The 23,258-nt window shown below is 35.4% G+C and overlaps 1 protein-coding gene and 1 long non-coding RNA gene across 2 annotated transcripts in view; both read right to left on the reverse strand.

Annotated features, from left to right (window-relative positions):
* Nucleotides 1-23,258, reverse strand: part of LOC140749211 (uncharacterized) — a 433,472-nt gene that overhangs the window by 339,217 nt on the left and 70,997 nt on the right. The gene's annotated exons all lie outside the window — the stretch shown is intronic.
* Nucleotides 13,193-13,958, reverse strand: LOC140749068 (uncharacterized). Its single transcript, XR_012103018.1, has 2 exons — nucleotides 13,563-13,958; nucleotides 13,193-13,333 (listed from the first exon to the last, which is right to left on the reverse strand). It is a non-coding gene; the product is annotated as an uncharacterized LOC140749068 (long non-coding RNA).

Raw genomic sequence — 23,258 nt, forward strand, 5'->3', positions numbered from 1 at the left:
GAATTCTGGGGATTATTCTGGGCTCGCTTAATAAGGGACTGATATTAACGTTCATAATATCAACTTCCATTTTCCTCGAGTCATTAAAAAAGCCGAAATAAATTGTCTTCAATTCCACACTTCGCCGCTCTTACCAGCCTTTGCCCCTAATTGGAGCGACGTTTGCTGTATTACATAACAGCAAAATATATTTATGCATATACCTCATTTACTATTTCCCTGTCTCTTTCGACTTGTCGTACGAAAAAGGCAAAAAGCTAATAGAAGAGCTTTTTCAATAATGACAGAAATAGAGAAATAGTACGGTTCCGTTTTTACCCATTGGATACGGAACCCTAACAAGCTAGAAGTCCAGGTTGCTGCTTCTAAACACGTGATTAGTTACAGCCACTCGTAATTATCCCCGAATAACATGGAAGTCTTATCCCCTTATAGTCCCTTACCATGAGTTTTCAAAACATGCCACAATTTTACGTTACGTTTACTCAATCCATTATTCTGCTCCGTTTGTTTCAGTAGACTGAGTTAACGTAACAATAAGTAAGTGCTCAAGTCTTTTTTTCTGCCTCTCATGTTCGCAAAAAAGAGAGACAAAACATAAAGCTCCATTTTGTCAATTTAGACATTTAATGTTACGTTACTGACACTATAGTTCTGATACAATCCGCTAGGGGCGCTGAAATTGGAATTTGTATGAGCAAATACGTAAACAAATACCAAAACGGTCATATTTGTCAAAACGTAAAAACTCTGAACTCAAATGTACTGAATTCTGAACGCAATGGTTCATACTCCTGTTATAAAATAGAAGTAGGTCGAGACACGAATAGATCTACCACCATCATACCCATCAAATGGACGAAACGAAGTTTGAGTCCCAGTAGATTTTTCAAAGTAATGTTCATTGAGTATAAATTATTACTTTTTTAAATGGTGAACCATCGTGAGGCAACTAGCACAGCTGTGAGATCTTTAGAATAGTTCTGAAAGGTATGTGAATACTACTAATTCAACAAATTTGCACTTGGCCATCGCAGTGGTCCTAGGCCTTATCCTTCTCATTCTGAGAGGATACCCGTGCCCAGCAGTGGGACAGTAATCAGTTGATGATGAAATGGACTACGACAATTTTGCGATTACATTTCATAGAAACAGTTAATAACAAACAACGCCTCAAAAAATCCACACGTTACATTCGATACCCAAAACGGGGCTTTTACGAAAATGACAAGCGCCGAGCTTTTGACAAAAAACGGTGCCCAGATTATTCTTTAAAACTCAATGCTAGTTGGCAAAGTTGAAAAACAAATGTGAGAGTAATAAAAACATTTCCCTTTGACAGTCTTACAAAGCTCACGTAACAATTACAATTTTCATACGAGAGCTTTGCAAACAAAAGGAAAAAGTTTGCGACACTAACTTTTTTCACCGTGTTTGCTTGTTCAAAGGACTTTCGGAACGACTATCGCTGAATGAGAGGGGGTTCTTTATTCACCTGCGGAAGGTAATGTTTGCATGCCCCCCAGGCCAAACAGTTTGACGGATTTTAACATATGGCGTTGGATTTCTCTAAACTTTAGTTGTAACATAGGCTATTTCTTAAGCATTCTGGTTTTTGTGTTTATAATAATCAAGTATAGTCAGCGCGAAGCTGCTAGTCAGCTCTGAAGTTGTTGCGAGCAGGTGTAATCATACAATTTGCAATGGCGACGCGATCCATTTATATATTCAGAGCGGACTAGCAGTTTTACGCGAACTATACTATTAGGGTTAATAAAACTTATATACCCATATAATACAGCTACTTGTGTATAAAGGAGCTTGCTGTCCACTAATAAGTGATCTGCTGCCCACAGACATCTGTTGTCAACCCCAGATAAGGCTATTATAGTAGTAAAAGTAGTGGTAATAGTAGTAGTAGTAGTAGAGCGATTATATAATGCACTGGTAAGTGGCTGTACCATGGACGTCTGTAATTAACCCCAGATAAGGTTAGAGTCCAACCTACGATCGGATACAAATGCGATGCAACCCTCGAGGACTAAGTTGACTTACCACACCTTTCAAATCTTTCAGCAATTCTCAACACTGCTGTTATTAGGAAGAAATAAGCAGTGAAGTCTCCGCAGTCGAATCACAAAGGACTACCTATAAAAGTGACTGCCGAAATATAAAACGCGTTTTAAACAATGTATGAATAAACTGAAGTGGCAATTCAGTTGAAATGAAAGATAAGTGCTCATTCATGTTGCATTGTGCATGTAACACGTTTTTATTGGCTTTTTTGTTTATTTTAACAGCAATTCATATTCATCCTGGATACAAAAAAACTACAACTATCTTGTAAATGTGCACGATGTTTGAGCTTTCCAGCTGTTCTGGCAGATTCAACATCTACGTAAGCTAAACGCGTATGTTTTCATCAACACTTCTCTTCAAAATAGAAAAATCAAAATGTTTTGAGAAAGTCTTTAACTCCTTTAGTAATATTTTGTCACTAGTATTAGTTATAATGAAGTTGTCATGTACAATTGTATAAAAACCATAGATATATTATCCTACTGAAATATATCTATGGTAAAAACTTATAAATAGCTGAGATTAAATAAACAACTATTTATGCGTAATAACAGCAGTTTGAAGCGCTGCTGTATTGTGGTTTAAATATGGAAAGGGAGATATACTTTTCCAAGGCGAAAAATTAAAAAAAAAATGATAGATAGTGATAGTCTAATGGTTAAGGAACTCTGCCTCTCGATCGAGGGGTCCGAGTTTCAATGTTATGTACGTATTAGAAATTAATTATCACTTGCTAAACGGTGAAAGAAAACATCGTGAGGAAACCTGCATACCTGAGAGATTTAAAAAGACTCTCAAAGGAATGTGAAGTCTGCCAATACGCACTTGGCCAGGGCGGTGGACTATGGCCTAATCCTTCTCATTATGAGATGACACCCGTGCCCAGCAGTGGGACAGTAATGGGTTGATGATGATGATGATGAGGCGATCTAACTTAGTCCACAGGAGTAGCAACGCTGACCTCAAATAGAAATCGGATCTTATCTGGGGTTGATTATAGATTGCCATGAACGGCAGTAGTTACGTACCATCAGGTATACTAAATGCTACTCCTATATCATAAGAAAAGAAAAACATATATACCATTAATTTTCACATCACGTACAGACAGTTCCACTTATTTATTGTTACAGCTTTATTTTTCGGGAATTGAATATCTCAGAAATAAAGATCACAGTAAAACCGAATGTTTATGTTCGTATCTCAATATGGAATTTATTAGATACGCACTCGCGTATCGTAAAACAATACTACTGCTCAACCTGACGCTCTTTTCTTTATTCTCAGGTTCTTTTAAGAAAATATAAGGTCGGTTGAAGAAAATATTGAAGTATACCAAATTGTTAAGGAAAAAATTGCTGCCAGATCAAATAATAATATATAGAAAAATACGTAATAACTTACGAATAAAACATCATGGAGTATGAAATAACCGTAACTAAACGTAAATCCTGCTACTTCTTAGAACAGGTAGTTATGTGCAGAACGGAAAGAATGTCGATTGCCTTTCTCAAAAAAAATTTTGCCGCGTACGTGCAAAATGTGGAATGAACTTCCTCCCGAGGCATTCCCTCAGGACTATGACACATGGGGTTCTTCAAGAGGGGTGTAAAAAGAGCTCTCCTTCAAAGCCGGCGATGCATTGTCGACTCCTCTGCTGTTGCAAATGTCCATAGGAGACGGTGACTGCTTTCCATCAGGTAGCCCGTCTGCCTTATCGTTAGGTTATATATATAAAAAAAAAAATCTCAGATAATCCATGAGGCTTAATAACAGTGCACTATTATCTAGAAATTTAATTTTTAGCGCAAAGTTTTTAGGGTTCTTATGTGGAAGGACGCGATTTCCGAAAAAGGCGAGCCTCTTAGTCGTCAAAAGTGAATATGCATCTCTGATCGTCTCTGGCTCAATTTACATTGCCGCGGAATGAAAGGGAAGCGAATTTTTGCAAACAAATTCTGCATAGCATAATGAACTTTATGTCAATTGTGGAACGTACAAACTAAAGACGTGCTAAAAAAAAGGTTGCGCGTCTTCCGGGGAATCCTCGCGCATTCTGAAGAATTCCCTAAAGAACTGTCGGCGCCGTCTGTGGATTTTGTCACAATTGACATAAAGTTCATATGCTATGCAGAATTTGTTTGCAAAAATTCGCCTCCATTCCATTCCGCGGCAATGTAAAGTGAGCCTTTCGGTAGAACAACTGCGCTATAAGGAGTCGGTTACAGTTTTCCCGAAGCGGCAGTGACTACTTAACAACAAGTGATTATTTTATGATTTTGCCCCAATAACACAACCCGTGCAATTACCATACCATTGATGTAACGATTATGAATATCGGGCGTGGTGTGCCGCTAATTATTGTATTGTGACGTCATTTCTCGTTATAAAACCCAATAACGACATATGGCAACATTAATTACAAATATGTTTTATAGAATTACTCTTAAATCCAGCTTCGCTGTGTTCTGATATTAATTATTAATTTTAGATAAAACTACCCATTTGATTGGAAAGATCTAAATATGAAATTATTATATTGAAATAAAATCAACTGTTAAATTCTATCGACTACTTTAAAATTTTTAATAGAAGGTACTTTTTTTAAATAAAGATTATTTTTGGGCACATAAACAAAAGCAGAAATCTATTACGTAACTTTGTATATGAAGTAGTAAACATTCATGCAATCACCTGTAGCACTACCATGAGTTGGCATAGAAACGCCACTATAGAAATTGTAAATAGAAAACTATTGTCATTTTGCTAGTGAATAACATAACTACTATCGTTACGGTATTTCTTGACAACGTCTGTCAAATTAATGATTCATGGGACCGAATTTGTATGGCAATAGATCATAATGACATTCGCTAGCGATTTGATTTCGATAGGTTTTTTACGTTACGAGTGGCTCACACTACGGAATTTAGTTCTACGAGTAACCACCAGAGGCGCTGTACAATTTTTCATACATTTATTTTACGCAGTCGCTAGCGAGTAATACTTTTGTAAACTCATGGTAGTGCTACTGATGGTGTCTATTGCCACGGAAATCTGTAATCACCAGGCAAGACTAGATTTACCACCGATGTGATGCTACCACTGAGGACTAAGTTGGAACGCTTCGGATAAGTATGTCTCCCTTACCATCCTATCCTTAAAACTCTGTGTATGTATATATCCTTAATAATTCCATAAACCGCAACACAGCACTGCCTTTGTTAGACAGAAATAGATGTAGCGATAATGCCACCAGAATCAAACCACAAAGGGTTCTGATACACTACAATTAAAGGTACGTATGCAGTCAGTACTTACTCCACAGCCTCTGGGTAAAGACGTATTTCCATTAACCGAATCACTCATTGACAAATAACATCAACACAAGTCTCAGATTTGCGGTATTCGCAAACATTGAGGTGCTGCGTTTAAACGTAACGCAATTTACGTTTAATTTAGGAACACCGGGGTACAGAACAATTCGTTTATTTTCGGCATCGTTTGCGATTAGGATCAAGGGTAATCATCCTGCAATTTAATTTGCCACCGTCAACAATCGTTGTTGAATTGGACGAACGTGAACGTAATTTTAAGTGGCTTTTGGTGGAAAATAAAGTCGGATATTTGGGACCGAATGTTGAACAAATAAATAATAATATCGTTATTTTTAAGCTTACGCCGCAAAAATTGGCTGTAACAAGATGTAAGCTGATATTTTTCAAGAATTAATTAATTGACTTTGATCATCTATTTTTATAGCTAAGTAGTTATTCACTATCGTCGTCAATCCATTCCTCAACCACTGCTGGGCATGAAATACTCAAAGTCAGAGCTTTAGGCCATAGTCTACCGCGATGGCTAAACGAGGATTGGTAGACTTCACACACCTATCAAAACGACTTTAAGAATTCTCTTTTTGTTAAATCAAGTGATAATTATTACTTTAAAAAAACACAGATGCGTACCTCAGGTTTGAATCTCAAACCCCCAGATTAAAAGGCCGCTTTCAATACCACTAGGCCGTAACAGTTTGTCCCTGTAGTACCGGGACCATAATAAGGCTAAGGTATCCCCTGCCTGTCGTAAGAGGCGACTAAAAGGGGCTTCCGGGGTTGCGGGCGGCATGAGTGGGAGCTCAAACCGTCCAGCAAGCGACCGTGGGAAGGACAGCGGTTTTGTGTGGTCGCATATCGCTGTAATCACCAGGGGATATGAGAGCGTAAATTGCTCCCCCCAGGGCAGAGCCTGATAGAAGGGCGTCGCGTCAGGAGGACTCCGGTTGTGTTCCGATGGAGATCCCGGAGTTCTCCACCAAACGCTGAGGACGGCCACCGAGGGGTTTTAGTGCGGTAAAAATCCCACATAACCCGGCGTCACTCCCATGGCGTCGGGTACCTTTTGAATGTTTCCCCTTCGTCAACAAAAAAAAACGCCGTAACAGTTATGCCACTCAAGTCATTTTCTGAAATAATATCTTACATACGAAAACTACTAACTATCAGTCACAGTCATAACTCTATATTCTCTGAGAATTATGTTTGTTCCGTAAATCTATTGAAAGGACAACAAACATCAAACAAAAAAAATCGATAGTTCACAAACAGTTCAAATACCACATCACTAAACGATAGACCCGAAATATAAAGGGCTCGAAAACACAAAAGATCGCTCAGGGTTTTGACAGGACCTTACCTTAAAACCTCTCCTACCCTGTTCACGTTTTTCCCTCAGTGCCCCATTTTCTTGATACCGACAGACTAAGTTAAGTACATCGACAGCCCTAGACTTCACCCGACGGTTAAAAGAACAACAAAAAATATTGCGTTTATACCGTACGACTAAATGTCGTAACAATTTTCTTTTTCTGATTTTTTAACTGAACGTGACTGTGAGTTAATATAACGGACATTTTATAAGCTTATGGCATATCTAAAGGTAGTTAAAAACTGACATTTTTGTTCTGTCGAATAACTAAGGGGTTACCTTTCTCTCTCTACCATATCCTTTAATCCATTTCACAGCCATTCTTAGCATGGTCAGAAAAACAGAAATATATGTGACTAGCTGACCCGGCAAACTTTGTACCACCTCAAAATATATTTATCAAATATATTTCATATAAAATATAGCCTATGTTACTCGTGGATAATGTAGCTTTCGAATGGTGAAACATTTCTTATAATCGGTCCAGTAGTTTTTGAGCCTATTCATTACAATCAAAAGAACAAACAAACAAAGTTTTCCTCTTTATAATATTAGTATAGATATGATATGATTAGTATAGATATCAAAGAAAGAAACACGGTGAGTTCTACCAAATATTCTGAAACTATTTTTATGACACTTCCACACGAAGAATGTAAAACATACTCGTACGTATTGGTGTATGTGAGCTTCTCGCCTAGACAGTAATTTAAGATATTATCGTGTCGTTTCCATGTCGTAACGTATAAACAACGTAACAGGCCGTTTATACAACGTAAAGGTATAGAGCTGATGTTATCTAGTTCGCAAGTGCTTCCACCTATGGTACCTAACGGGGTTGTTGTATCAAAATTATCTATGCGAAGGTAAAATTTTATCATGTATGAAATATTTTTAAGTTAGAACTGCAAGCAGTCTAAGCCTGAAGGTGGTAGAAGCCTTTGTGGTTTGACTCCTGCGGCACAACCACCACACCTATTTTTGCCTCATAACAGCAACGTTAAGCGCTACTGTGTTATGATTTGAAGGGTGTGGTAAGGGAGACATACTTTTCCGAGACTTTCTAGCTTAGTCCTTAAGGGTAGCGGCGCATCTATGGCCGACCTCAGATAGGAATAATCCTATCTGGGGTTGATTACGGATGGCCATGGGCGGCAGTAGCCACATACCATCAGGTGGACTGCATGCTCGTCTGCTACTCCTATATTATAAATGCATTTGTAAGTGCAGCGCTCTTACGTTTAATACAGATGCCTCAACAACCGACGTTGACGTGAGTTACAAAGTATCCATTTTAACTTTCTGCCTTATTTCCTCGATATTTTCTGCATATGACACATACACTACAAAGTTATAGTTTGAACGTAACTTTAAACGCGGATAAGTTTCAGTTCTTTGAAGAATGTTTCGAGACTAGTTCCAGTAGCTTCTGAGTTTAAAATATTATTTTCTAGTTTCTAAGTTTAAGCTATTACTTTAAATATTTATTAATTTTTACAATTATTAAAAAAATAGTCGGATTCTTCTACAGTTAACTCCGGAGGTAACACCGCATACCTATTCATTCTACCTAATAAATGTAAATTGCTGTTATGGTTTGATTTAGAGGGTGGTAAGGGAATTGGAATACGAGGCCTTCTAAATTAATTCTCAAGTGTAGCAACGAATCTTTACCAACCTCAGTTCAGACTATTGATTACAGGTGTTGGCTGCCTGTGGCCACTTACCATCAAGTGGATTGCACGCCCGCTTGCTTTTTTTTTATAATATAGGAGTAGAAGACGAGCATGCAGTCCACCTGATGGTAAGTGGGTACTGCCGCCCATGGACATCTGTAATCAACCTCAGATAGGATTAGATATTCCTACCTGAGGTCGGCCACAGATGCGCCCCTACCCCTGAGGACTAAGCTGGAACGCCTCGGAAAAGTCTGTCTCCCTTACCACACCCTTCAAGCCGGAACACAGCAGCGCCTAACACTGCTGTTATTAGGTAGAAATAGGTGTGGCGGTGGTGCCGCCGGAGTCGAACCACAAAGGGTTCTACCACCTTCAAAATATTCTTACTATAATAAGGGATGTTTTTTAAAGGATTGTATTACACAGGAATTTGTATTATAAAGGAAACTTGTGCCCAAAATTACCGCCAAAGTCACAGTCACCAACACATACATTTAAGTACACACACATAACAAACGGTAATCAAACAATGCACACATTCATCACTTAACAGCACACAACGGAATCATATCGCAAACACCATCAATTTATTCCGCGATTTGTATCGAGCGACGCAAATATTTACACACATGTAATATCTACTTGTGTGCAATGTCAATAACTATTCAAGTTATTTGCTGTCTGTGGAGGCTTTCCTCTCAGATTTAGGGTTATTAGTTCTTGTGTGGTGTGGTTTATACTGCAACGTATGTTACACTAAGGGTAGTTTTAGAGGGCACAGGACTGGTTATGACGCCGGTTAGGGGAGCCCTACGTTTATCAGTCAGCTGTTAAGTAAATAGAGAATTGTGTAGAAAATCTTGTCTTATAACAAAAATGCCTTGTACTGTCAGTTGGCTTGAAAGGCATGAAAAAGAGAGACCCGAGTCATCTCTGGCCAATTTCAGATATAATTTTTAATTGGGCTTGATTGTTGATGTAAAGAAAAATAGACCACTTACCATCAGGTGAGCTGCATGCTATTTTACCACTTTTATTCGGTAAAAATATCCAAGGCGCTCTGTAATTTTCACTCAATTTGACATTAATGAAGTATGATCTCAAAAGAAGAATGGTCTCAAAGAAGTATGGTCTCAAAATAAGGAAGAGTAGAATATACGAACGGGCTTTAAAACTTACGTAACAATGCTGGGTTTTTGCCGTTATGGTCTTTCCGACTAAATTTGACAAATAGTAGTTTTTAACTTTGGTATTTTTAATAACTAGCTGACCCGGCAAACTTTCGCCACAAAATCTATTTATCAAATATATTGCTTATAAAATATAGCCTATGTTACTCGTGGATTATGTAGCTTTTGAATGGTGAAAGAATTTTTAAAATCGGTTCAGTAGTTTTTGAGCCTATTCATTACAATCAAACAAACAAACAAAGTTTTCCTCTTTATAATATTAGTATAGATTAAAATTTATTAATTTGTACACAGTTGATTGGATGCTTACACACTAATGTATAGCAACTCAACAACAAACACACCCAAAGTCGCGAGCAAAAGCTAGCTAAGTTTAGACCGTATGAACACATTTACTTACATAAATTCTTGGTAAACTGGTAAACAGACATTCCCTTCAATTTCCGTCACAACGTGTATTTACGTCGAGTGCTACGCCATATGAGCCTCAATTTATACCTACGCGTAAAGGAAATAAGATAAAACTTATACACACTCCATGAGTTTAGGTTTTTGGCTTCATTTTGATATTAAAATTGTTTCTACTATGACATTTTTTTTATAATATAGGAGTAGCAGACGAGCATGCAGTCCATATGATGGTAAGTGGCTACTGCCGCCCATGGACATCTGAAATCAACCCCAGATAGGATTAGATATTCCTAACTGAGGTCGGCCACAGATGCACCGCTACCCCTGAGGACTAATCTGGAACGCCTCGGAAAAGTCTGTCTCCCTTACCACATCCTTCAAACCGGAACACAACAGCGGCTAACACTGCTGTTATTAGGTAGAAATAGGTGTGGCGGTGGTGCCACCTGAGTCGAACCACAAAGGGTTCTACCACCTTCGAAGATATATGTCGAAGATATATATAGATAGATATCGACATATGTTCAAAGTACATTTTCGGAAATATTAACCTATAATAAAATATCAATACAAAACGTATATGTATTCATCGGTTTACATATTAATTATTACAAGCATGTAGTTGGAAATAAAAATGCAATAACCAAGATTTAAATATAGAATATAGCGCGAAAATTCTTGGTATTGCGAATTCAAAAATTCATGTATATGTCGTTGAATTCATAATGACGTCAACAACATGCATATGCAATTGTTAAATTTAGCAATTAATACACGAGTATGCAAGCGTAAAGGTAACTTAAGATTTTCCCAAATAAAAGTATTGCTTTCTCAAATTACTGAAAAACTGTTAATTTTAGCGAAAGTGCTAAGTAAACAATTTTAAAGAGTTTGAAAAATGTTCATGTAAGTAGTTACTTTTCAATTTCATACATTTATTCAATTGGTTAGGTTAGGTTAGGTTTTTTTTTTTTAAATGTTAAGAGCTTAGTTTCTAAAATCGATCGGTAGAGCCGTTTAAAAGTTATTAAAAAAAAAAAATTACAAAAAAAAAATTTTTTGTACTTTTTTTGAGATTTCTCAAAATCTACCGGTTCGAATCGGATAATAATAAATTGTTTGTCCAGTACCCGTATTAATAATTATAAATTATTCGTACGGTAACCGTATTAATAGACTCAGCCAATAAGAATTACTATTCATATACACATCTACTACATAAATAGCATGCATGTGTTTATTCAATACAATACACTGTAAGCCCAAGGACGTGCGTCAACATGTGGTATCAATAACGCTTTATTTACTGACATACAAGCTTTTGCGGTGGGTGAGCTCGTCTTATTTCCTCTGACATTTACTCAAGCATAAATATATATACATATATATCATATAAAGTTCCCCAAAATATTTTTACAAATACGCCCAAATCTTTCGAAAGAAACTATCTCTTATACTTGCAACCTTGTTTGAGGTAGCCCGTTTAAAAAAGCGAGGACATCCAAAACAGTAGGAGATCTAAAAAGTCCGCCTTTTAAGGGGCAACAAAAAAAAGAAAAAAGTTTCCTCTGACACTATTGTAAGCTCATTATTCCTAAAAGACTATTTCATATAATACAAGATTCAATTACAACTCCATTATTTATTTTCTCTGACTATTCATTCCATGACATCTTATTTCTCTAAAAAATATATAATATCCTTCTCTTTTTATATAGTTTCCCGCTACATTGGTTCTCACCAGCAATTAAATAGACTCTTATTAACTTAAATTAAAGAAGAGAATAAGCTCCTAAGAGCAGAGAGGAAGATACTCAGAGTTATTCTTGGCCCAACAAGAGGAGAGGATGGACGTTGGAGAAAACGTAAGAATCGCGAGATAGAACATCTGGTCTCCGAGCCTAACGTCATAGGAGAAACGAAATCAAGTAGGCTCCGATGGCTCGGACACGTAGAGAGAATGGGGGAAGATCGAGCCCCGAAGCGCGCGAAGACCAGTTGGACGGCCTAAATACCGCTGGAAAGATGAAGCAGTCAGGGACCTCAGGGAGCTAGAACAACACAACTGGCAAGAAATTGCACAGGAGCGGGAGAAATGGCGACTTCTCGTATCGGAGGCCAAGACTCACTTCGGGTCAACGAGCCACCGGAGTAAGTAAGTAACATAAATTAAGTAAAAAGTATTGTAATGAAAATATACCCTTACACTATGTTCTACGGTTTATGTTCCGTTGTGTATGGCGACAAAATTATAACTTACTCTTAAGAGCAACCCTTAAAGTCGCCACGTTTTATATAACTTACTGCTTCGTTGGCTACGATTTTGTAAAGATAAAGTTCTTTTTGGACTAAGACATAAAATAATGAAATAAGAAAAATTAAAATGAACGCGTATGTTTTAATTATGTGTGTATGTACAGAATGAGATATCTTTATCATACTTTGCAGCCCAAACACTTGACAGATTTTAACATATTTATGACTGAATTGTCTTGTTAAAGTGACACTGTATTTATAGACCAGGGTCGATAATTTTTGAAACCAAAAAAAATTACAATAGAATGAAACCCATTGGAAAAGGAGGGGAATATGATCAAAATGAAAGGAAAAATAAATTACGGTCGATCCGAGTTCGGGAAGTGGGAGGGGGTAAGTTTTTAAGGGTAAAAAATAGTTTATCTTGATTTCCGGCTAAACTACACGTCCTATGCGAAAAAGTTCAATGGCAAAGTTGTAGGTAATAAAAAGATTTACAACTTTTGTATTTGCAATTTTTTCACATAACCTCAAAATTTGGGTGAAAAATTCAAAAAACCAAGTTTTTGGTTTTTTATTTATATCTTTTTCAAAAAAAATTTTTTTTATACGAAATTTGGTGAAAACTTACCTTATTATGTCCTTAATACACTGTAATTTATTTGATTAAAAATATTTATTTTTTCGCCTTATTTTCACTTAATATCAAAAAATCACCCTAATTTTCAATCGAAAATTCTGACGTCAAAATATCAGATTTTTTCAAAAAGTTTGGGGGCTTTTTGTTCGTTGAAATATCTACTTTCTGATGGTGTAAAAAAAATATACATTACTATAGGAAATGTTCTCAGAAAATGCAAAAATTTGAAAAAAACCCAATTGTATTTATTGTCGATTCTCTTCTTGCTAGACTCCACTATAACGATTCAAAGCTGATTTTTTTATTTCATACACTTGCTTGTCATCTGACTTATTGCAGATTATACAAACAGATCCATCCATACTGATAATCTGAAAAGGCAAAATTTAATTAATAATGCCTTCAAAGTTTTATCATGAGTATAACTAAATTTGTTTGTATAAAATAAACGAAATTACTATTTTTTATTCTTGTACTAAAATATCATTCAATTTTAATTTTTTAGGTTATGTTATGTTAAACATACTATTTATGAAAGAAAATATTACTATTTTTATTTTAAAGTTGATTAATATAGATTAAAATACAGATTGTATTTACCTTGCTATGTAGATTCCAAACGATTTTTTGAATAAAGTAAATTTCTCACAATTCACTTAGAGTAACTGAGCCTGCACGTGTATTTTTAAAAACGATGTTGTACACTGCTCTGTATCTCGAATACTCGCTAACGGTTTTTACAGCTGCTACGAAATAGCAGGTATGTAGTAAGGCCCAGACCCTCCTAGGTCCGTCCCCACTTCTCTATGAAATAACTTACAATGGGCTAAAATTTACCGAAGGTCACTCAGGTATATAAATTATCTTAAAACAGCAGTAAATAGACATCTACAAATATTATTTAAATAAGATTCTACAACTTTTTCAAAATATTGTAGATGTCTTATTAAATATTAACTTTATTAACTTATTTGTTTGTTAATTATTGAAGTATATTTTAATATGCAACTTTTTCATTTATCAATAAAACATGAAATCTTACGTTTTTTGAGTAATTAAAGTGTAAATTTTAATAAATACCTCAAAATTGTACATAATGATATAAATTTTTTTTTCGAATTTAGGTTTTTTTCAATTTTTTGCATTTTCTGAGAACATTTCCTATAGAAATGTATATTTTTTTTACACCATCAGAAAGTAGATATTTCAACGAACAAAAAGCCCCCAAACTTTTTGAAAAAAGCTGATATTTTGACGTCAGAATTTTCGATTGAAAATTAGGATGCTTTTTTGATATTAAGTGAAAATAAGGCGAAAAAATAAATATTTTTAATCAAATAAATTACAGTGTATTTGGGAAATAATAAGGTAAGTTTTCACCAAATTTCGTATAAAAAAAATTTTTTTTGAAAAAGATATAAATAAAAAACCAAAAACTTGGTTTTTTGAATTTTTTACCCAAATTTTGAGGTTATGTGAAAAAATTGCAAATACAAAAGTTGTAGATCTTTTTATTACCTACAACTTTTCCATTTAACTTTTTCGCATAGGACGTGTAGATTAGCCGGAAATCAAGATAAACCATTTTTTACCCTTAAAAGCTCACCCCCTCCCACTTCCCGAATTCGGATCGACCGTAATTTATTTTTCCTTTCATTTTGATCATATTCCCCTCCTTTTCCAATGGGTTTCATTCTATTGTATTTTTTTTTCATTTTTTACCATTTTTAAAGGCTTCGGCACTGGTCTATTATGTGTAAGCAGTTTTGTTTTATTTTGTTAATAGTTCTGTCTTTATTCGGAGAATTTAGGAATGTAGAAGGTTCTGGATTCTATCTCAGACCGGACGTATATATAAATGCCTCTCGAAAGCCACAAGGTCTCAACATCCAACTCAGATTGGCCACGAACTTCTATTAACTCGCATCCAAGTAGCGTCGTAAAATATGATCTAGACCTCCTCCAATTTTGAAGAGACCCGAGCTTAGAATTGGCACATAAAATGGGTAGCTGCCAAAAATAAAGAGTCAGATGAACGTACCTACATTTTGTCAATTTTACAGGAGCACAAATAGTGCGAAAATCGCAACGTAAGAGCTTTTACGTTGTAATGGTTCATAATTATGATATTGTGAACGTATTTTTTGCAAAAAATTCTTATAGGCCTAACAGATAACATAATAATTGAACTAATTTAACGGTACTCATAATACGTTATTCTGGTTCAATCGAAAGTGGTTCTTATGTTATTTAGTTTTTTTTGAACCTGTGAAATGTTGAATATAGTGTTACGTCGCTTTGCAATTTCTTAAAGGACTACATTGTGAACCGTTTTGTGAAATAAAACGATTTTTGATTTTTTTGTAGATACGTTCATCTGACTCTTACACCGCGAAATGTAATCTTCGTTACTAGCTGATGGTCAAACGCGTGCCTAAAATCGTAAGAACCTTAAAATTATTAAAAGACTATTTATTAAGGGAAACTTGTAGCCAGTTTTCCCTAATGGTTTCTTTGAGACGTCTAGACCTAAAAGCGGATTAATTATAAATAGTGAAATGCTTAATCTTATTAATAATCAAAGCTTCATTTTCCTCGCGACCCCGATTAATATTTTAGGAAATTTCTTTAAGCGAATTAACCGAAATTTTATACAAACGACATATCGAGATCATTTTGGTTATTCTTTTTTTTATAATATGGAGAAGCAGAAGAGCATGCAGTCCACCTGATGTTAAGTGGCTACTGTCGCCCATGGACATCTGTAATCTACTGCAGATAGGATCAGATATTCGTACCACAGGTACACAGGAGGTCGGCCACAGGTGCGCCGCTACCCCTGAGGACTAAGCTGGAACGCCTTGAAAAAGTATGTCTCCCTTACCACACACTTCAAACCAGAACACAGCAGCGCTTAACACTACTGTTATGAGGCAGAAATAGGTGTGGCGGTGGTGCCGCCGGAGTCGACCACAATGGGTTCTACCACCTTCTATTCGCACTTGGCCGTTGAATCATGGCCTAAACCCTTTGAGGGAAGACCAGTGCCCAGCCAGTGCTGGTCCCTGGTGGACTATAATGTGTTAACGATGAAATCTCATATATTGTGAAAGTAAGTAAATAAAAATAAATATAAAGAGGTTAAAATCTCTGCATACTAAAACTGTTTCGGCATCGCCTAACTAGATAACTTTATTTATTTTACTCATACCTTACATCTAACATTACAGGGTTGCCTAATGTGTTAGTGTACTTCACCTAATACCTCAACCAGTTACAATACTCCAATATGATTATATATTACTAAATTTAAAATAATTAAAAATTAAATGAATTACAAGACCAAATTAAATCCAATGAAATACTTAAAAAATCGATTAGACTTGATCATCATATAAAATTTGTATGATTTAACCACTATGAAAGGATCGAATAATGTAAAAACAGCTTATCGAGCAAACAGGTGGTGAAAATATATGGCGCATTACTCACCCGCGCCGGCAGGTGTGAAGGCTTTTTAAGAAAACACGGAGATTTGGTGAATTTATGTACGCCACATTTGTTCCCCGTAAGTACATTTTGGGAAAATTGTCACCAGTGCAAAATGTGAAGTGAATCGGTTTTATTCGGTGACCGGTGAAATAAAATAGCTATTACCGTTTTGAAATAGCAGGAGTGTGTCTTTCTGTTTTCGTAATAGCAGGAGCGTGTTCCTATTGTTATAAATTGATAGGTTCAGTAACTGAGACATAGGTGTGATATATTCCAGTCTCTGAGGCAGCATTTGAGAACAGCATCAGTTGGAGTTTTTATCGTTTAAGGTCTACTACTAACCAATTGTTAGCTATAGGTCTTAGGTCTTTCCCAATTTTGTTAAGAATTTTCAATTTCGTACTAATATCATCGTATCATTATTAAGATACATTCTCTAACTGTTTTAAGACAAAACAAGAGATGGATTAGAGTTAAACATTGATTGAATAATGAACAAAAAATCGTACTTGAAAATAATTAGCCATGTTAACAAGGAAACGACAAAAAGTATTTCCTACTATCATCGTAAAAAGGTATCATATTTTGTTGCGGAACCCATTAAGTCGCTGAATCACGGAACAAGACAAATAGGCTATATTGATGATGGAGTTGACAAGGGTCAACAATATAGGCGATGTGCGGTAATTCCTTAGGGTGCTGATATACGAGCGACAAACTGTGTGGGCGACCGCTGCCGACACGCGACTTTCGGCAATCGGTTTACGATGTTCGCCGCCAGTGACCAATCGAAGTTTTGATTTTCGACACGTCAAAGGTCAGGAAATATACCTTCGCACACTTTCCAGTTCCGTTTGGCTGTAATAGAGCGTTTGATATGCGTGTCTCTTTGTTGATCTTCGTAGGTGACCTATTTGTCTTAGTTGACCTTCAGTACTCCAACGGGATGTGTCAGATAAATCATATTTTTGTTTTTATTTTTTTATGAACGCTGCTTTAAACTGTATATTTTGATTTTTATATTAATATAGGTAGCTCTGTATATATCACTGATTTCCGGGGAATTGCGCAATATTACAAAGTAAAAAAAAAATCGGTGTCGGTTTCAACTACAAATCCACTTTCACACGGTTGCCAATTATCGCATGCCGTCATCAACCGCTGCCATCTGCTATCGGATCGGGCTGTCTGTGTTCTATCTTACTGTCGCTCGTGTGTTACCCGCCTAAATGTCGGACCTACGTCTTGCCATTGTCTCTAAGGATGCCAGGAGAGCAAAGGACCGCTAATGGTAGATAAATGATCAATGTTTGCCCTTTGTCACGTTTATGACAATATCTCTGGCTTGGATGTGATGGGACAGATCTATTAATAACTTGGTCAAAACAAGAAAGATTTTGTAATCTTGTAAGGTCAATATTGATATTTACTCAAAAAAAACATTTCAGTGTTTATTTACAATATCGACAAATTTAATGCATTATTTCAAACATAGATAAGTAAAGATACTTCGCCGCCTTGAAATTGAATGCTTATTTTAGTAAGTTCTTTTTTTGAATTCTTGACAAATAAAAACATTTTTAGAGAAAATTTACGAATAAATAACTAATTTACGTAGTAATTACGTAATTTACGTAATAAATTAATAATTATTTCAAATATTTTAGACACATTTTAGCACGGAGACGTGGAAAAACTTTTTTACGCAACTATTTCAATTCTCAAAACTGGTTACGTTTTCTTGTTAGGAGTGAGTAATCTTTACTAATCTATGATTTCAAAATATGATATATTTACACACCTTTGAGAACGTTTTTGTGTTTTTCTTCGCCGCTATATAGTAAGGGAAAATTAAATTTAAATATGCACTTATTTTTTTTAAAATCTGAGAGCTATTTAAAGTTCGGATAGCCCAATCAAGATGCCGAGTTTTAAACAATAAGCTATAACTGTATAGCATATTGGTTAAAACTGTTTTAACCAATACCTATATACGAGTGCAATAACAATTATTATCTACCTACCATTAAATTCACTAGAATCCAGTAAAACCACAAAAACTATAACAACGACCACTAAATCACGCCACCAAAAGGCTTAGATAAACATCACGTTTCATACAAAAGCCTCCAAATGACTCTTAAATTGTTGAAAAGCTTAAGATCTAATCTTCCGAGTCGTAGCGGCTTAAAAAACGGTATAAACCTCAGCGGGTCTCATTACAAAGCAATTTTGTGACCCAGCACGCATTAGGCACGACCGCAGAAAATTGCGGATTTTGCCGCCACAGACTAAGTGTGTATTATGCCGCTTTGTGGTTTTGTTGTGTAGTGCCTTATTGAATAATGAGACGGATTTACTGTTTGTGACAATAGTTTTAAAATTTGAGACCGCGTTTATAATGACTGATTTGACGTGCGTGGCGCTGCGTAACCTTCTGGTCTGGCGTGTATTCCGGGTTCGATCTCTGGGTAGACAAATTATTATGAATGTTGTTTTCTATACGCTAACAGGCAGTGGATTCCTGGTTCGATCTCCGGCTAAACATATATCTCAATGAGGAATTTGGATTTCCATTCCGAGTTTGGATTGTTGTGTATTCTTCTGGTGTGTTTATAGAACCCACGACCATAAAAATATTACAGCGTTATTATAAAGGATTTTTTCAAATAGATGATGTACAAAAAACAATTAAGATTGTTGATTTTTAAAAGAATCTTTAAGAAGCAAGTCTTTTTCTTATGATTTAATTTGAATTTTTACTATTCTAGAAGCTATTTTCGAGATTATTTAGTTTATAACATTCTACATATATGTTGACCAAGATCTTTACCAACCTACTTACGCTACGAATTTTATTTCAGTGCTCAAACAATACGTAGGCTTGATAAAAATACAGAAAGAAAATTCACACTTAGGTAACTAGATACCAACAAGCCTGCAAAATTTTATAGCCAAAGAATTTGGTACCAAGATTCCTATCTTAACTCAACCACTTAACCTACTCTGTGGCCGCAAAGAGCTCGGAAGAATAGTATCGTTAAAGCGTAGTGACGTTCTACTAGCGACATGAAATGGCAAATTGCGGGGATCACGCGAACGAGATAGCTTCAGATAGCGCGGCATCCCACAGGCATTGTACTGGCGTACTGATTTTTCGTTATTATATCTGTGAAATTGTGTTATCTAAAGAATAAATATTTACATACGATTTTGGCGAAGACTTTAACGAAATCTATAAGACGAATTTAAAAACATTTAATATTACTGATTTATGGTTATCTTGTGTTATCTGTAAGATTATGTTATCGTGTCGTATCGAACGCTACAACGATATAGTTCTATGTGGAGTTGGCGTGGTCACAGATGTCGGGTGAACAGCAAACATATTTCTTTCTACAATATTTTAAGAAAACTATGAAATTTTAAATAGTATTACTTCTTTAATCACACCTGTTGCTGATTTATTAGTTTTTATATTTTGAAAAAATGGTTGCCTGTAAAGTCGGTTTTACGGGCGAAGATTTTACGTGACAACGTCTTTTTCTCGGTAGAATATTTATTGATATGAATATAATTAAATTGCACAATAGGAACAAGGAATTGAATGAAAATAAGAATTGCACAAATTTTAACTATAGAAATATATTTTGTTTAGTCTCTAGTGCTGCGCGCGCGGCAGACCGATCATAGTTGAGTGGGAGAGAGACGCAAGGCATTCGGCGGGCCTCTCTCTCGTTCGGTGACTCATCGTAACGTTACCGGGCGTTACACTTTTTCATAAGTGACTCCCAGCCGCAACCTAATTTAAGACGTTGTCACGTCAAAAAATATTTTCGAGATTATTTAGTTTATAAGATCTTTACCAACTTACTTATGTATGTTACGCGAATTTTATTTACACGCAAGCGATACATGCATCGCTTCATAAAAGTAAATTCACACTTAGATATCGTGAACTAGCCTGCAAAATTTTAAGGCCAAAGGATTTGGTACCAAGATTCCTATCTTAACTCAACCACTTAACCTACTCTGTGGCCGCAAAGAGCTCGGAAGAATAGTATCGTTAAAGCGTAGTGACATTCTACTAGCGACATAAAATGGCAAATTGCGGGGATCACGCGAACGAGATAGCTTCAGATAGCGCGGCATCCCACAGGCATTGTACTGGTGTACTGATTTTTCGTTATTATATCTGTGAGATTGTGCTATCGTTACCTAAAATTTAAATTAGACTTTGGCAAAAACAATAACGAAATAAAACCCATTTAATATCATTAGTTATTTTTTTATACACGAACGAGCTTTTACCCGCGGATTCGCTCGCGTTACGAAGTAATATTTTCATCCCCTATTATATCCCCTTGGGGGTAGAATTGATCAAAATTTTTTCTTAGTGGATGTCTACGTCATAACATATACCTGCATACCAAATTTCAGCCCGATCCGTCCAGTGGTTTGGGCTGTGCGTTTATAGATCACGTTGTCAGTCAGTCACCTTTGAGTTATATATATTTAGATAGACTGATGTACTAATTTTTAGTTATTATATCTATGAGATTGCGTTATCTTAAGAATTATGAAGTAAATTTAGATATGATTTTGGTGATGGTGAAAGCTTTAAAAATGTATAACATGAATTAATCAATTAATATCGTAAATTATTTTGGAACTGACTTACTTGACTTTACATTATAGTTTTGATTAGAATTTCCGACTACGTAAAAATCCTGACAAATTCTAATGGAACCTGATATTTAAAAATATCATTATTATTTTTTTCATTTCTTCTTAAACTTAAATATTAACAAATATTGCTGTCGAATCGTAAAAGTCATTGCCGGAAAAACATGAATCAAAAACTATTAAAACCGACAAATCAATTATAATAATAAAACATTTCCATAAAAATAATAAACGTAAATTAATAACAACAAACGTGAAATTTAAATAATAAACGTTCTCAATATAACATGTCTAGCTATTGTCCCGAAATCAAAGCTGCCAACATCAGTACACGAAATTCAAACGGCTTTGGCAGCGAGCGCACAGGATAAACGTAGACATGACAACTTTGGCTCGTACACGGACTGTGTAAACTAGATACGGTCGTTTATAGTTTTAGATGTAAACGGTTATGTTATTATATCGTTTTGATATCGATATAGTATCTGTTTCCGTATGTCGATGTGAGCAGCAGTGATAGCCAAATGGTTGAAACTCTGCCTCTCGGTTACGGTCGGAGGTGTGAATCCCGGCACGCATTTTTGTTTTCTCAAATTATATTCAAAAACGGTATCAAACATCAAAACTATTCAAAATCGATATTGTAACTGGTTTCGTATATCGATGTGAGAAATGCAACTACTAATATCAAAATCGAAATCAATAAAAAAACCAAATCGGGTTTGTAGTTTATTGTCCGAACAATAAGTAGACGTACTTATATGGACGCATATACCATTTCATTCGCTTTGTCTTTTGTCCACTTCAAAAAGTATTCAAAATTCGGTTTTAATTTCCTTTTCTCATTTTTGTTTCGCACGACAGCTTTTGTAATAACGGTTATCGATATGATATAGATTGAAAACAGTATTGGTCATGTAATATTAACACTTTGATATTATTATATCGGAATATCGGAACCATGTCTAGTGTAACGTTACATACAAATCTGGCGTCGTACATACAGCCTAATCAATTGTAGCGAACGTTCAGAAAGCTCTTGCTTAATTACAATGTGTTTAGTCCCTATTCACACGTACCATAACCGTGCCACACGATAGTGATAATATATCGGCAAAAAGCGATAACACATTAGTCGTATAATGGTTATAACAATTAAGTGTTTATAGTCTACAAAACTGTAGAAAAACTAATTGTTCACGTACAGTGTCGCTAGCAGTTGCGTTGTGGTTACGATGTGGTCAGAATCGTCCACAGTTTATTTGGACATAAAAACATGCATTTTCATACAAATTTACACCCGACCATGCAGGCGTCGAGATGTCTTTGTAGTACGTGTGAAAGACGCTTAGTTTAGTCACGTATGTTACGTCATTGTAGTGTGCATTTCCGCAATGTATTCGCGTATTCTTAGCACAATTTGAGATTCTATTGTTATGTCAATGTTGTGTCGAATGGTGCGATGGACTAATAAGGAATTAGATTGTCCCTATGAGGAAGGAACTATTATTAATATTGATTGTAATAAGAAAGATAATGTAAAATATTTTAAATCTTGTAAGTAATATAAAAATATAAATAAATTTAAAAAGGAAGCACTAGCGCACGTCATTAAAATATGGAAATTTAATTAGAATAACTCATTATGTATTTATAAGCATGCTTACTGAAATTATTTTATCTACTGTATTAGCTTAAGTTAGTCTTAAGTAAAATTTTGTTATTTCTTTAGACAATAAAAATATTTATCTTCTAAAATTTTAATCTAATTAAATAATTAGAGAACAAAACTACTTGGATTAGGGACTAAGCATCTTACAGTCTAAGACCCACGCCCAGCAGACACAATAATGGGTTGAGGACGAGATATTAATTGAGGTTATTCAGTATACCGGGTTATCTGTGAAAATATCTCAAACAAATAAAAACAAAATTAATAAATACACATTGCACATGTTACTTTATCTTTAAATCAATCAATTATTGAGAAAAAAAAAACGGGAAAATTTATATGGCATTAAATACCCAATTTGAATTCATTTTTAATCATGATTTCATACATATACCGGTCGTTATAAAAATACGAAGCTGTTTCTCGTAAACAACAAATACAGGGAT

Source organism: Epargyreus clarus, unplaced genomic scaffold (assembly GCF_041222505.1).
Source record: "Epargyreus clarus isolate Ecla_fem2 unplaced genomic scaffold, WU_Ecla_fem_2.2 ptg000017l, whole genome shotgun sequence".
NCBI lineage: Eukaryota > Metazoa > Arthropoda > Insecta > Lepidoptera > Hesperiidae > Epargyreus > Epargyreus clarus.